Below are 12,924 nucleotides of genomic sequence, written 5' to 3'. Positions count from 1 at the left end.
TCCTATTTATTTCATTCCCCAGCGACTTGTATTTCTGTATTCCTGATTTTCCCGGAACATGTTTGTATTTCCTCATTTCATCAATCAACTGAAGTATTTCTTCTGTTACCCATGGTTTCTTCGCAGCTACCTTCTTTGTACCTATGTTTTCCTTCCCAACTTTTGTGATGGCCCTTTTTAGAGATGTCCATTCCTCTTCAACTGTACTGCCTACTGCGCTATTCCTTATTGCTGTATCTATAGCGTTAGAGAACTTCAAAGGTATCTCGTCATTCCTTAGTACTTCCGTATCCCACTTCTTTGCGTATTGATTCTTCCTGACTAATGTCTTGAACTTCAGCCTACTCTTCATCACTACTATATTGTGATCTGAGTCTATATCTGCTCCTGGGTACGCCTTACAATCCAGTATCTGATTTCGGAATCTCTGCCTGACCATGATGTAATCTAATTGAAATCTTCCCGTATCTCCCGGCCTTTTCCAAGTATACCTCCTCCTCTTGTGATTCTTGAACAGGGTATTCGCTATTACCAGCTGAAACTTGTTACAGAACTCAATTAGTCTTTCTCCTCTTTCATTCCTTGTCCCAAGTCCATATTCTCCTGTAACCTTTCCTTCTACTCCTTCCCCTACAACGGCATTCCAGTCGCCCATGACTATTAGATTTTCGTCCCCCTTTACATACTGCATTACCCTTTCAATATCCTCATACACTTTCTCTATCTGTTCATCTTCAGCTTGCGACGTTGGCATGTATACCTGAACTATCGTTGTCGGTGTTGGTTTGCTGTCGATTCTTTTTAGAACAACCCGGTCACTGAACTGTTCACAGTAACACACCCTCTGCCCTACCTTCCTATTCATAACGAATCCTATACCTGTTATACCATTTTCTGCTGCTGTTGATATTCCCCGATACTCATCTGACCAAAAATCCTTGTCTTCCCTCCACTTCAATTCACTGACCCCTAATATATCTAGATTGAGCCTTTGCATTTCCCTTTTCAGATTTTCTAGTTTCCCTACCACGTTCAAGTTTCTGACATTCCATGCACCGACTCGTAGAATGTTATCCAATTGAGCTACACAGAACCCCATAACAGCAAACACATTTAAACACACAATTTCTGTCCTAGGGTAGTCAGACTTACAGGTATAACACTAGATGAAAACGAAAAACTGCTCTCAGAAAAAGGTCTGAAACACAATGTTGACTCACCAGCAAATGAGCAACAGATAGAAGATCTCATTATAAAATCTGAATATATTCTCACTATAGAAGAAAAAATGAAAACAGTAGTGTAAACACAGGGCTGGCTAGGGGGTTAATAAAAGAAGAAATTAAAAGCTCAGCAACACAGATTAAAAAAGAAAACAAAAAGTTCAAAAATAATTGTGATGAAACACTGCTTTAAAAGCAAAAGAAGACTGCAAACAGAAAATGTCATTATAACAATATCTGACAAAGGTAATTGTGTTGACCTCATGAAAACAAAAGAATATGTAGAAAAAAGAGAAGAATTCATAACCAAAAACAACATAAAAATCAAACCCAACTAACAGATTTCAAACACATGTTAATGAAACCATAAAAATAATTGAAGAAAACCTGAAAATACACAACAAGCTACCTCATGAACACACAGATGAAACCATAAATTTATTACAGTTAATAACACAACAAAATTATTTTGAAGTCAATCAAGAATACTACATACAAGAAGAAGATTTACTCATGGGTTCATCTATCTCAGGAATATTAGCCAACACTTTCATGAATCACATAGAAGAACTAATAATTGAAGACACAATAACAGAGAAAAGCTCCAACATTATCTACTGGTAAAGATACATGGATGACATAATATGCATGGTAGATGAACATGAAAACAGAATACAACAACTACACAAAGACATAAATAGTGTACACAAAAACATAAAGTTCACCATAGAAGCACAAGAAAACACCCTCAACTTTTTAGACATAACCATAAGAAAAGACAATAATAAACACACATTCGACATGCACAGAAAACCACAAAAAGTGACATTATCTTCAATGAAACTACGAACCACCCACAGAACCACAAACAAGCAGCAATGAGATACATGTTAAACAGGCTGAACAGGATCCCCCTAAACACTTCTAATTACCAAAAAGAGTTAGACATTATAAAACAAACAGCATTAAAAAGGACACAAAGAAACTATGGAAGGAAAACTTAACAAAAAAAATAAAGGGACCAATAAGGAAGAAAACAAACCAAACCACACTAACTAGTACAAGTTGCACTACAATAAAAAATGTCATACAATGACCTACCACAATAAATTCACTCATAAAATAGGAAACATATTCGAAAAACAAGGCATAAACATTGCTTACAAAACAAACAATTCCATACAAAAGTACATCCCAAAACTAAAATCAAAGCTAGACAGATACCAACAGTGTGGTATCTATCAGCTCAGTTGCAGAGATTGTGAGGAGATATACACTGGAATGACTGGCAGGACATTTGACACAAGATATAAAGAACACATCAGAGCATTCAAATATGGTGCAAGTCATTCAACATTTCCAGATCTACAAGAAGAACAACATAGACCAAGCAATATTGAAAACGATATGAATATCCTAAATATCAGTAAAACCAGACACCTTCTTCCTTTCCAAGAAAATTCCCATGTACAAAAAGTATTAACTAAAATAAACAGTTGGTCAATGACCAGATAAATATTGGAAACCAGACTCTACATAGAATAATTGATGAAATCACATGAAAAAGAACAGAGCCGTTTCCATCTTTCACCCACTCCCACTCTCCCAAAACGTCGCCCCCCCCCCCCACTCACACTTTTCATTACACCTCTCGCTCCTCACCTCCTTCTCTAACCCACACTCCATCACACTGCTATATACTTATGTCCACTCATAATGGTTTCTCCTCCCAAAAAAATCTCCATCACTATTGCTGCTATACTCTTGCATAGTGTATAAACACACATAAATATACTTAAATAGAATTACACACATACTATAATCTAATTTAAATAATAATATTCATAGGTCAAAGACAAAGTAGTGGAAAGATTATGTTTAGTTTAGTTTAGTTATGTCATGTTCCATAGATCATTTTCACGATTATTTTATCAATATGATGTCGAACAGGTCAGATTACAAGATATATATATATATATATATATATGAATAGTGCTAATATTAATATTACAGGTCTTTTTAGTTTTACAAGTGCAACTTCATGTAGAGGTAATTTTTTTTACCAGTTCTGAAACAGAAATTCGTCCAATGAATAGAAGGAGTTGTCCAAAAGAAATGATGTTAAGCTAGATTTAAAACTTGATCTGCTGCCTCCCAGACACTTTATGTTGTTGGGGAAATCATCAAAGATTTTTGTTGCTGAATAATGTACTCCTTTTTGAGCAACCGACAGCTTCAATGAAGTGTAGGAAAGGTCATTTTTCCCTCTAGTGTTGTACATATGAACATCACTGTTCTTCGTGAACTGAGATGTATTATTTATAACGAATTTTATTAGCGAATATATGCACTCTGATGGTGCAGTTAAAATACCTAACTCCTTGAATAGGTGCCTACATGACGTCATTGAGTGAAACCACTAATTATTCTCACTGCTCTCTTTTCTGCAAACAATTCTTTATGCCTAAGTGGTGAGATACCCCAGAAAACTATCCCAGAAGACATTATTGAGTGTAAATGTGCAAAGTATGTTAGGAGGCTGATCTGTTTATTACTGAGACTAGCGATTATATGAAGAGTGAAAGAAGCTGAACTTAATTGTTTGAGAAGCTCAGTAATATGCTTCTTACAGTTCAAGTTGTCATCAAAGTGAACACCCAAAATTTTGGAGAAATCTACCGTGTTAACTGAGCCCTGTTCATATGCTACATCAATTGATGGTATGACTCTATTCGGTGTTCAGAACTGGATATAGTGAGTTTTTTCAAAATTAAGGGAGAGTCCATTTTCTGAGAACCACTTAATAATTATTTGAAAGACATACTTAACAATATCTTTAGCTGGAATGGGATTTATTGTAACACTTATGTCATCTGAAAAAAAGTACTAGTTCTGTTTGCTGAACGTTAAGTGAGAGGTCATTCACATGAATAAGGAACAGCAGAGGACCCAAAATTGAACCCTGTGGGACTCCCTTTGTGATAACTCCCCATTCACTAGAATTTACCACCCTCCAAACATGATTTGTGTTATTCAGTACAACTTTATGCTTTCTGTTCCTTAAGTATGATTCAAACCAGCTGTGTGTATAGCCTTCAGTTACAAAAAACCTGAGTTTTTCCAAGAGTGCGAAATGATGCACACAGTCAAATACCTTGGAAAGATCATAAAAAATACCAACTGGTGATAATTTGTTATTTAGGGCTTGTACAATATTTTCACTTAAATGTGAGACTACTCTTGAATACATAACTTTTTCGAATATTTTAGAAAATGAATGAGGTTTGGTCTATAATTATTTAAGTCACTCTTGTCCCCTTTCTTATTGAGAGATTTGACGATTGCGTATTTCAATCTGTCTGGAAAAATTCCCTGTACCTGCGAAGCATTACAAATAACACTGGGGACTCCACTTACTGAATTAGAACAACACTTCAAAATTTTGTTAGACTCCATAAACACCACATTAGCTCTTGTTTTTCAGTATATTTATAATTCCCCTAATTTCAATTGGGGATGTTGGAGCTATTTCTAAAGCCCTTAAATCCTGAGGAATGACATTTTTAACATATTTTTTTGCCTCTTCAAGTGAATCCTTTAACCCTATTTTTGCTGCTACATTCAGAAAGTGATTGTTAAAAATACTTGAAACTTGTGAATTATCACTCACAACATCATCATTTACCTTTATTGCTATGGCATGCTGTGCACTGTCAGGCTGCCCCATCCCTCATTTGACAATATTCCGTATAGTTTTAACCTTATTATCTGCATTATTAATTTCTGTCAGAACACATAAGCTTCTCTTCTTCTTACTGACTTTCCTTAAAATGTTACAGTAGCTTTTAAGAAATCTACATTAAAATCACCACAGACTACTAACTGCTTCTGTTTGTCTGACAGGTAACTCAATAATGCCTCTAGATTTTTCATGAATAGCTGAAAATTATCTTGGGGATCTGTAGATTTTTACAATTACTATAGAAGTATATTGCAGTAGAAAATCACAAGCACATGCTTCAAGGATCTGATCTACACAAAAATTGTTTGCTTCAATATTTTTCACATTGTGTCCAGTTTTTATATAAGTAGCAACTCCCCCTTTTTTTATGTTGACTCTACATGAATAATATGCTAATCTGTAATCCCTTAAATTTAACTTTTCCATCCCTGCGGTTACATGGTGTTCAGAAAGGCACAAAACATTTATACCTTCAGAATTTACCCCATTTTCTAGGCATAGAAGAAGCTCATCTATCTTATTTTTCAGGCCTCTAATGTTCTGATGAAACACACAAATTTTATTTCTTAGGCTACTGCTACAGACATTATGGCACTGTTCCGGTTTAATCTCTTTCAATACTCTCTGGCTGTAACCTGACTCTAACCTAAATGCTGGCAACACTACAGAACAAAAACATCAACACATACTTGAAGTCGGCCTTGTGACCGAGCGGTTCTAGGTGCTTCAGTCCGGAGCCGCACTGCTGCTACGATCGCAGGTTCGAATTCTGCCTCGGGCATGGAAGTGTGTGATGTCCTTAGGTTAGTAAGGTTTAAGTAGTTCTAAATCTAGGGGACTGATGACCTCCGACGTTAAGTCCCATAGTGCTTAGAGCCATTCGAACCATTTAACATACCTGAAGTACGAAAACAAACAAACTGCAGAGGTGTGCATAAAAGTGTGTTGTGATAAATGCATGGTGCTGCAGAACAACTAAAAAGTAGACGAAAATTACCAGTGTCTTACACAGAAAAACGACGATGTGTTAGCAGACGGCGTTTCCCGATGTAAGCGAGAAAGCAGACGAAAAATCACCGTAAGTACAAACCAACCTGTTCTTGACGAACTGCTTTTCGATCTAAAAAGCAAATCAAAATGTAAATACACTCAATTACAGACCACTGATGATACTTTACCTCAATAAAGCGAAAAGTGTCTGGTGAAAAAGAAACAACGCATTTTGTAGTTTCAATGACGGATCAGAAAGACCCTCATGAATTATAAAGCAGCTATGGACACTATAGCCACACAAATGAAGAATGTAATGTCGCGTTGTCAAGCGTTTTGTAAATGTTTGCGAATCGTTAACTCATTCAGGGAGTGAGTACCCGCCCGGTATTCGCCTCGTCTGATGTGTGAAACCGCCCAAAAGGCTAGCAGCACAGCGGGCGCCTCTCGTTTTTGATCCGTCGGGCCGATTCGATCCGAGGCCGGCGCGCCTCCCCGAATCCCGGAAGCGGAGTGCTAATGCGCGCGGCTATCGGGTCAACTTCGCTACGCAAGATTATGTTTACTTGAAGAAAATGGCCGGGTGCGAGTACAACTTGCACACTAAAGGCGCAGTACAGAATTTAGACATAAAAGACGATGTCCTGACTGACTGACTCACTCATTCATCATCGCCCAGTCCAAATCGCCAAAGATAAAAATTTGAAACTTGGAGGAGATGTGGATCTTATACTGTAGGAGTCGTTTAAGAAGGGATTTTTTTTTTAAATTCCAAGCCTCGAGAGGTGAAAGGGAATGAAGAGATTTTTTTTTAAAATGTCGTTATTAAAGCAATTTTAAACCAAGACGTACGAAAATTGGTGTTTGGTTTCTCGGGCAATAATAAGGAAATACATCTTTCAGCACTTTTGCAAATTTAACCCTATGGGGATAAAATACGAAAATTGGTATTCGTCTTCTCGGTTACAAATAAAAGATACACGTTTCAGTCTTTTGTATAACCATCCCGTGGTCCACAGTATTTTTCTCCAAGTCTGGAAAGCACATTACTACATGCTAGCATTCCACAGACATGAGATTAAATACACTGGTGTCAAATATTATAGCAACAGACAGCTATTTCCTCTGTTGTGTCTAATTCACGTTATAATCATACACAATGTCAACAAATGTCGTTACAATCGTGTTCTGCACGGAAGATAGCATTCCGATCAAAGGACAACCACGCCAGCAATGACGTCAGGGCCCCTATCAAGCGTGGTAGTGTTTGCAGGGTAGTGGCGCATCCGCAGTCCCTGTGTACACATTCACACAGACAGTGAAGTACGGCACTGGACCGCTAAGGGGGTGAGGTAGGGTCAGACTCAGTGACTCATAATCTCCCAGCCCAAACTGCTGGTAGAAACTTGAAGTTTGGAGAGGTATGAATCTTATTCTGTGTGCATGGTTTAAGAAGAGGTTGTCCGAGATTCCTTAGGAGTGGTTTTTTGAAAGTACGTCGCCGTTGAGGGAATTTTGATGCTAAAACTACGAAATTCAACCACTAAGGGTGCAGAGTATTGGGTGAAAGATTTTTTGAAAATAAACAATTACTAAAGAGTTACCAAAGGATTATTAACTTTCAGTGATTCTCGAAATTCAATGCCTAAGTGAGGCAATAGGGAATGAAAAATTTTAAGAAAATATTTCGTTGCTTTAAAAATATTTGAAAGCTTTGTTTATGAAAACTGGTTAGATATGAAAAAATCTTTGTTTTGCTATGGAAACAAATCCACAAGATCGCAAAAGGCATGATTAACAAAATCTTTGCCCTCGAGCTACCAGAATCGCTTTTTGGTCAGAAGTACATTCGGAAAAGACCATGCTCGTATCGCTGGAATTAGCTTATAAGGAGTTGTAATTTGTGAACAACATAAAAATTCCATAAAATAAAACAAAAATGTCTTCGCAAGCTATAGAGTCTACATGAGCGAAGCGGCGGGCGCTAAGCTAGTTATGCATATAGACAGCTTTTCCATTCCAGGAAATGAGAATCTCGACAGTTTTTTGCGTCTTATCGACATTGATACTCGAAAGACATCGGGTCAAGGGATTCCAAGACTTTCGAGACTGTTTTAACTTAAAGTTCGTAATGGGGTTACAAATGAGAAAAGAAAAATATTTTGTATGGTATAATTACAAATTAAGAATTTTCCAATTTTATTCTTTTACTTCTACTGCAAACCCTTTCTTCTTGCCAAATTTCATGATTCTGAGTCAAGGGGAAGTTCCCTATACGTTTCAATGAATGCGAGTATCTTTTGACTGCATTGACTTGGGGGCTTGAAGTTTTTATACCACCAAAAGACTATAGACTTCAGTATACTCTATAAATTTCAACTTGATATGTCAACCCATTCCTGAGAAAAAGGGGTCTTAACAGACGGAGGGACAGACTGAGCGTCTGGTAACAAATGAGAAAAAATTTTTTTCATGCGATATAATTACATACTGACAATTTGAGGATTTTTTTTGTATTGGTTGCTCTGCGAAACCTTTCTTTTTGGCAACTTTCATGATTCTGAATCAGTGTGCTGTAGGCTTTGACGATAGAGTTGCAAGTGCCAATAAACGTGACATCTTTTGATTACATTCACTCAGAAGCTTACATTTTTACACCACCAGATGACTACAGGCTTAAGTATATGACACAAATTTGAATTGATACGTCTACATGTTGCTGAGAAAAGGAGTTTTGCACAGTCGGACGGACTGACAACCCCTAAGGGGTATTGTTTTTACTGTTTGAGGTACGGAACCCTAAAAAGTACAAAAGTTAAAATGCATGTAAAAAAGAGATCCTCGTGTAGGCCGTGAACCCCAATGGATTGTCTATTGGTCGACGTGTCATCCTCTGCATTCTAGAGTCCGCCTGCGTAGCTGAGTGGTAATGTGTTTGGCTACCAACCAGCACGAATGGGTCCGATCTCCGGCCGGATTGGAGATTTTCTCCTCTCGTGGACTGGGTGTTGTGTTGTCCTCACTATTACGAGACACAAGTCGCCCAATGTGGCGTCACCTGAAATACGACTTGCAACTAGGCAGCTGAACTTCCCCAGATGGAGCCTTCCAGCTATCAATGCCACACGATTATTATTTTTATTTTTTATTTTTATTTTTTATTGTTTGCGATGTGGATGCTCTAAAGGCCATTTTACAGACTTCCCAGTTTGTAACTGCTACTACTCGGTCCAGTAGCTCCTCAATAGGCTTCACGAGTCTGACTGAAACCCGTACCAGTCCTTTCACCAAATAAATATCCTTGTTAGTACTGGGAATCGGATCCTTTGCATTGCAGCCATATATGCTGGCTGTTCACCAGTCAAGGCAGCCAAAAATTTAACTCCACGGAAAAAATTGTATTTCAGTGTGAAAAGTAACGTATTATACCTATAAGCAAATATGTTTGCTAGCAGAATGTCATTTAACAAAAAGAATGTAACAAAAAGTAAATTTTAAACAGAATTAAAGCAACAAACGGAAATTCCATAATTTTGCTACGGAACAGTATAAACAGGTGATAGTAAAGTAGAAACAATGCAAAGAATACAGAACATAAAGAACTGCTATATGCATAATGGTAGACAAAAATGTTCTTCGTTTTTCCCAACTTAACAGATATGCACAAACATTCCGACAACTGGTAAATCCGCTCAGTATGTGGTATGACCACCTCTGGCAGCAATAAAGGTCTGACAAACGACGGGGCATGCTGTGAACGATGTCATGAATCTCATGTTGAAGCAATAAGCCCATTCTTCCTCCAGAGCTGCTCGCAGGTCTTGGAGAGTGGTTGGTGAATGCTGACGTGACTCAACCTGTCTCCCTGGTGCATCCCAGACATTCTATAAGGATTTCATATCGGGAGAGCGAGCAGCCCACGCCATGCGTACAACATTTTCCGTTTCCCAAGAAAACATCAACTATCCGTTCTCTATGAGGTCGAACATTACCGTTCATCAGTACGACATTTGGGTCCACAACACGTCGCAACCACCTCACATCAGAACCCAAGATCTCGGCGCGATACCTGACAGCAGTTAAACCTTGCCGATCCACCTGTACAATTTCATAAAGAGATGTTCGAGTGGTCAACATAATCTCTGCCCTCACAATTAGGGATCCTCCTCGACTATCGGTCTCTTTTTCACAATGCTTGGGTCCCGAAATCGTGTTCCACTTCCTTCCAGATGCGAATACTTGATGAATCACTCTCCAGAACAAATCAGGACTCATCTGTGAAAAGAACATTGGCCCACTGCGTCCGACAGTACAGGTGGCAAGGGTCACTCCACTCTAGACGTACCGTTCTGTGAAGACGCGTTCGAAGTACACATACAGCAGATCTCCGACAGTAAAGGTTACTTACTCTGCTGAAGGTTTCTGTCACTATTTGTCTCGATACAATACATCCAGTGGATGCTGCGAGGAGAGATGCCAGATGTCGTGCAATACTATGGCAGCACCGTCGTGCCCTTACAGCCAAATAACGGTCCTCTCCCTCTGATATCATACATGGTCGGCCCTGTCCTGGTCTTAGGGATACTGTTTCTGTCTCTATAAATTGTCGCCACATCCGAGGAACAACAGAACGATTCGCATTACTCCAACGGGCCACATCAGCTTTCGACTGTCCTCCTCTCATTTTTCTCATGGCCCTACACGGCAGACAGTATGGTAGACGTCTTCTTTATGCCGTACTTCACAGTCTGTGACTGTGGAGGCGCCACTACCCTGAAAACACTACCACGCTTGATAGGGGCCCCGACGTCATTGCTGGCGTGGTTGTCCTTTGATCGGAATGCTATCTTCCGTGCAGAACACGATTGTAACGACATCTGTTGATATTGTGTATGATTATAACGTGAATTAGACACAACAGAGGAAATAGCTGTCTGTTGCTTTAATTTTTGACACCAGTGTATTTAATCTCATGTCTGTGGAATGCTAGCATGTAGTAATGTGCTTTTCAGACTTGGAGAAAAATATTATGGACCACGGGATGGTTATACAAAAGGCTGTGAGCGATCAAATGAGGCGACGTATGGTTATCAATGGCACGGGCACAGTGCACCCCTTTTCCACAAAAATCAGATCAAATCACCATCTTCTCCAGTCCACCGATGTCTACAGAAACTAACTGTGTTTTTACACACCACAGACATTCCTTGAAACAGTTTGCAACAGCAATTCTGCTAGTTTGTACATAATATGAAAGTAGTGGGACGTATATGTCCCAGAAAATTTCGGAGAAAGTAGAAGATATTGGTTGTGACATGTCAAAGCCATCTTCATAGGTTATATGGAAAACCTGTGCGATATTTCATGTTTTTCGTTGGATACTGTACAAGTGTTTTGTTACTGATTTGTTACACTCCTCTCCATAAGCGCCATCCTGCTAAGTTCGTTCCAAAATTAAAAATTTTATTCTGAAAAATCTAGATTCACATGAAAACATGAATATGTTTCTTTGGTATTGACCTTTTATTTTTCAAATATGAGCAAAATAAATTTTAATCGAAAACGGATTAATTCATCAACTGAATATCCACTGACAAACACAGCAGAAAAGTACTATTACAAAATAAATAGGTCCAATTATATTACAACTGGAAGAGGTCTTCCATCACACTATTTAAACAAACATTTTTTTAATGTTATTTTTTATTTTTGGCGGTGTGGGTCCCTGGCTTAACCCCAGATAGCCAGCGACTAGATGAGGGCCAGGAAAAGCAACATGGATGCCTCCAAAACTGAAGACCGTCTTTCATGAAAATGTTTCATTCAGGCCTGTATCCAGTAACGGATGTTTTTGTTCATGACGATAATGATGAGTAGGTGAGAAAAGGGAAGTGTACCAAGTAGACTGAAAGACTTTTTCTTTCATGATTTCGCACTTTGACTTTTGTCTGAAACTCACATCTTCACCAATAAATTTGGAGGGCGAATCGATTTTTATACTGCTGTCTTGTCATTGCTTTAGTGGAGATACTGTACACAAGTGCCAGTGAATGAGTGTCACATGTTAAGAGTACGCCGTAGATGACTCTGATGGTTTCCTGTGTAGAATAGCTTTTGATTTGTTATCCTTATATTGGGGGATGTGTAATGGAGGGAACGGGAAGGAAAATCGCTGTCGGAAAGCATTAAAGCCTGATATTGTAATCTGTTGAGATATGACCATCAACAGCGTCTGAGACGTAAGACCCAAGAGTCAATGCGTCGATGTGCTGTCCGTAACCAGGTCACTGAAGCAGAGTCTCGAAATCAGCAACAGTACGCTGCGCTCTCTTATTTACTTGATAACCAAATCCCGCCAAAATTACCACCATCGTTATCACCACGTTCATCTGCAGCAACAACAGCCATTTGACTGCTGGAGAAAGTATCTTTTAGATTTTCCCGTATACATTCGGGCCTACAACAACACGTACCTATTCTTCTCCTCCATGTTTCCAACGTCATCAACTTGTATTCTATTAGGGCGTAGTGTAGAGCTTCCGTCTCTTGGAATTAACCAAGAAAGTTTCTTGCTCCATTAGCTTGGATACATATCCCGCTGACCTCAATTTAATTTTCATTACTATTTCAATCACACCTTCTACCCCTCATGTTTGCGTATTATTCTACATCTACATCTACATTTATACTCCGCAAGCCACCCAACGGTGTGTGGCGGAGGGCACTTTACGTGCCACTGTCATTACCTCCCTTTCCTGTTCCAGTCGCGTATGGTTCGCGGGAAGAACGACTGTCTGAAAGCCTCTGTGCGCGCTCTAATCTCTCTAATTTTACACTCGTGATCTCCTCGGGAGGTATAAGTAGGGGGAAGCAATACATTCGATACTTCATCCAGAAACGCACCCTCTCGAAACCTGGCGAGCAAGCTACACCGCGATGCAGAGCGCCCTTCTTGCAGAGTCTGCCATT

Source organism: Schistocerca cancellata, chromosome 3, assembly GCF_023864275.1.
Source record: "Schistocerca cancellata isolate TAMUIC-IGC-003103 chromosome 3, iqSchCanc2.1, whole genome shotgun sequence".
NCBI lineage: Eukaryota > Metazoa > Arthropoda > Insecta > Orthoptera > Acrididae > Schistocerca > Schistocerca cancellata.
Note: the sequence above shows the minus strand (reverse complement) of the source record.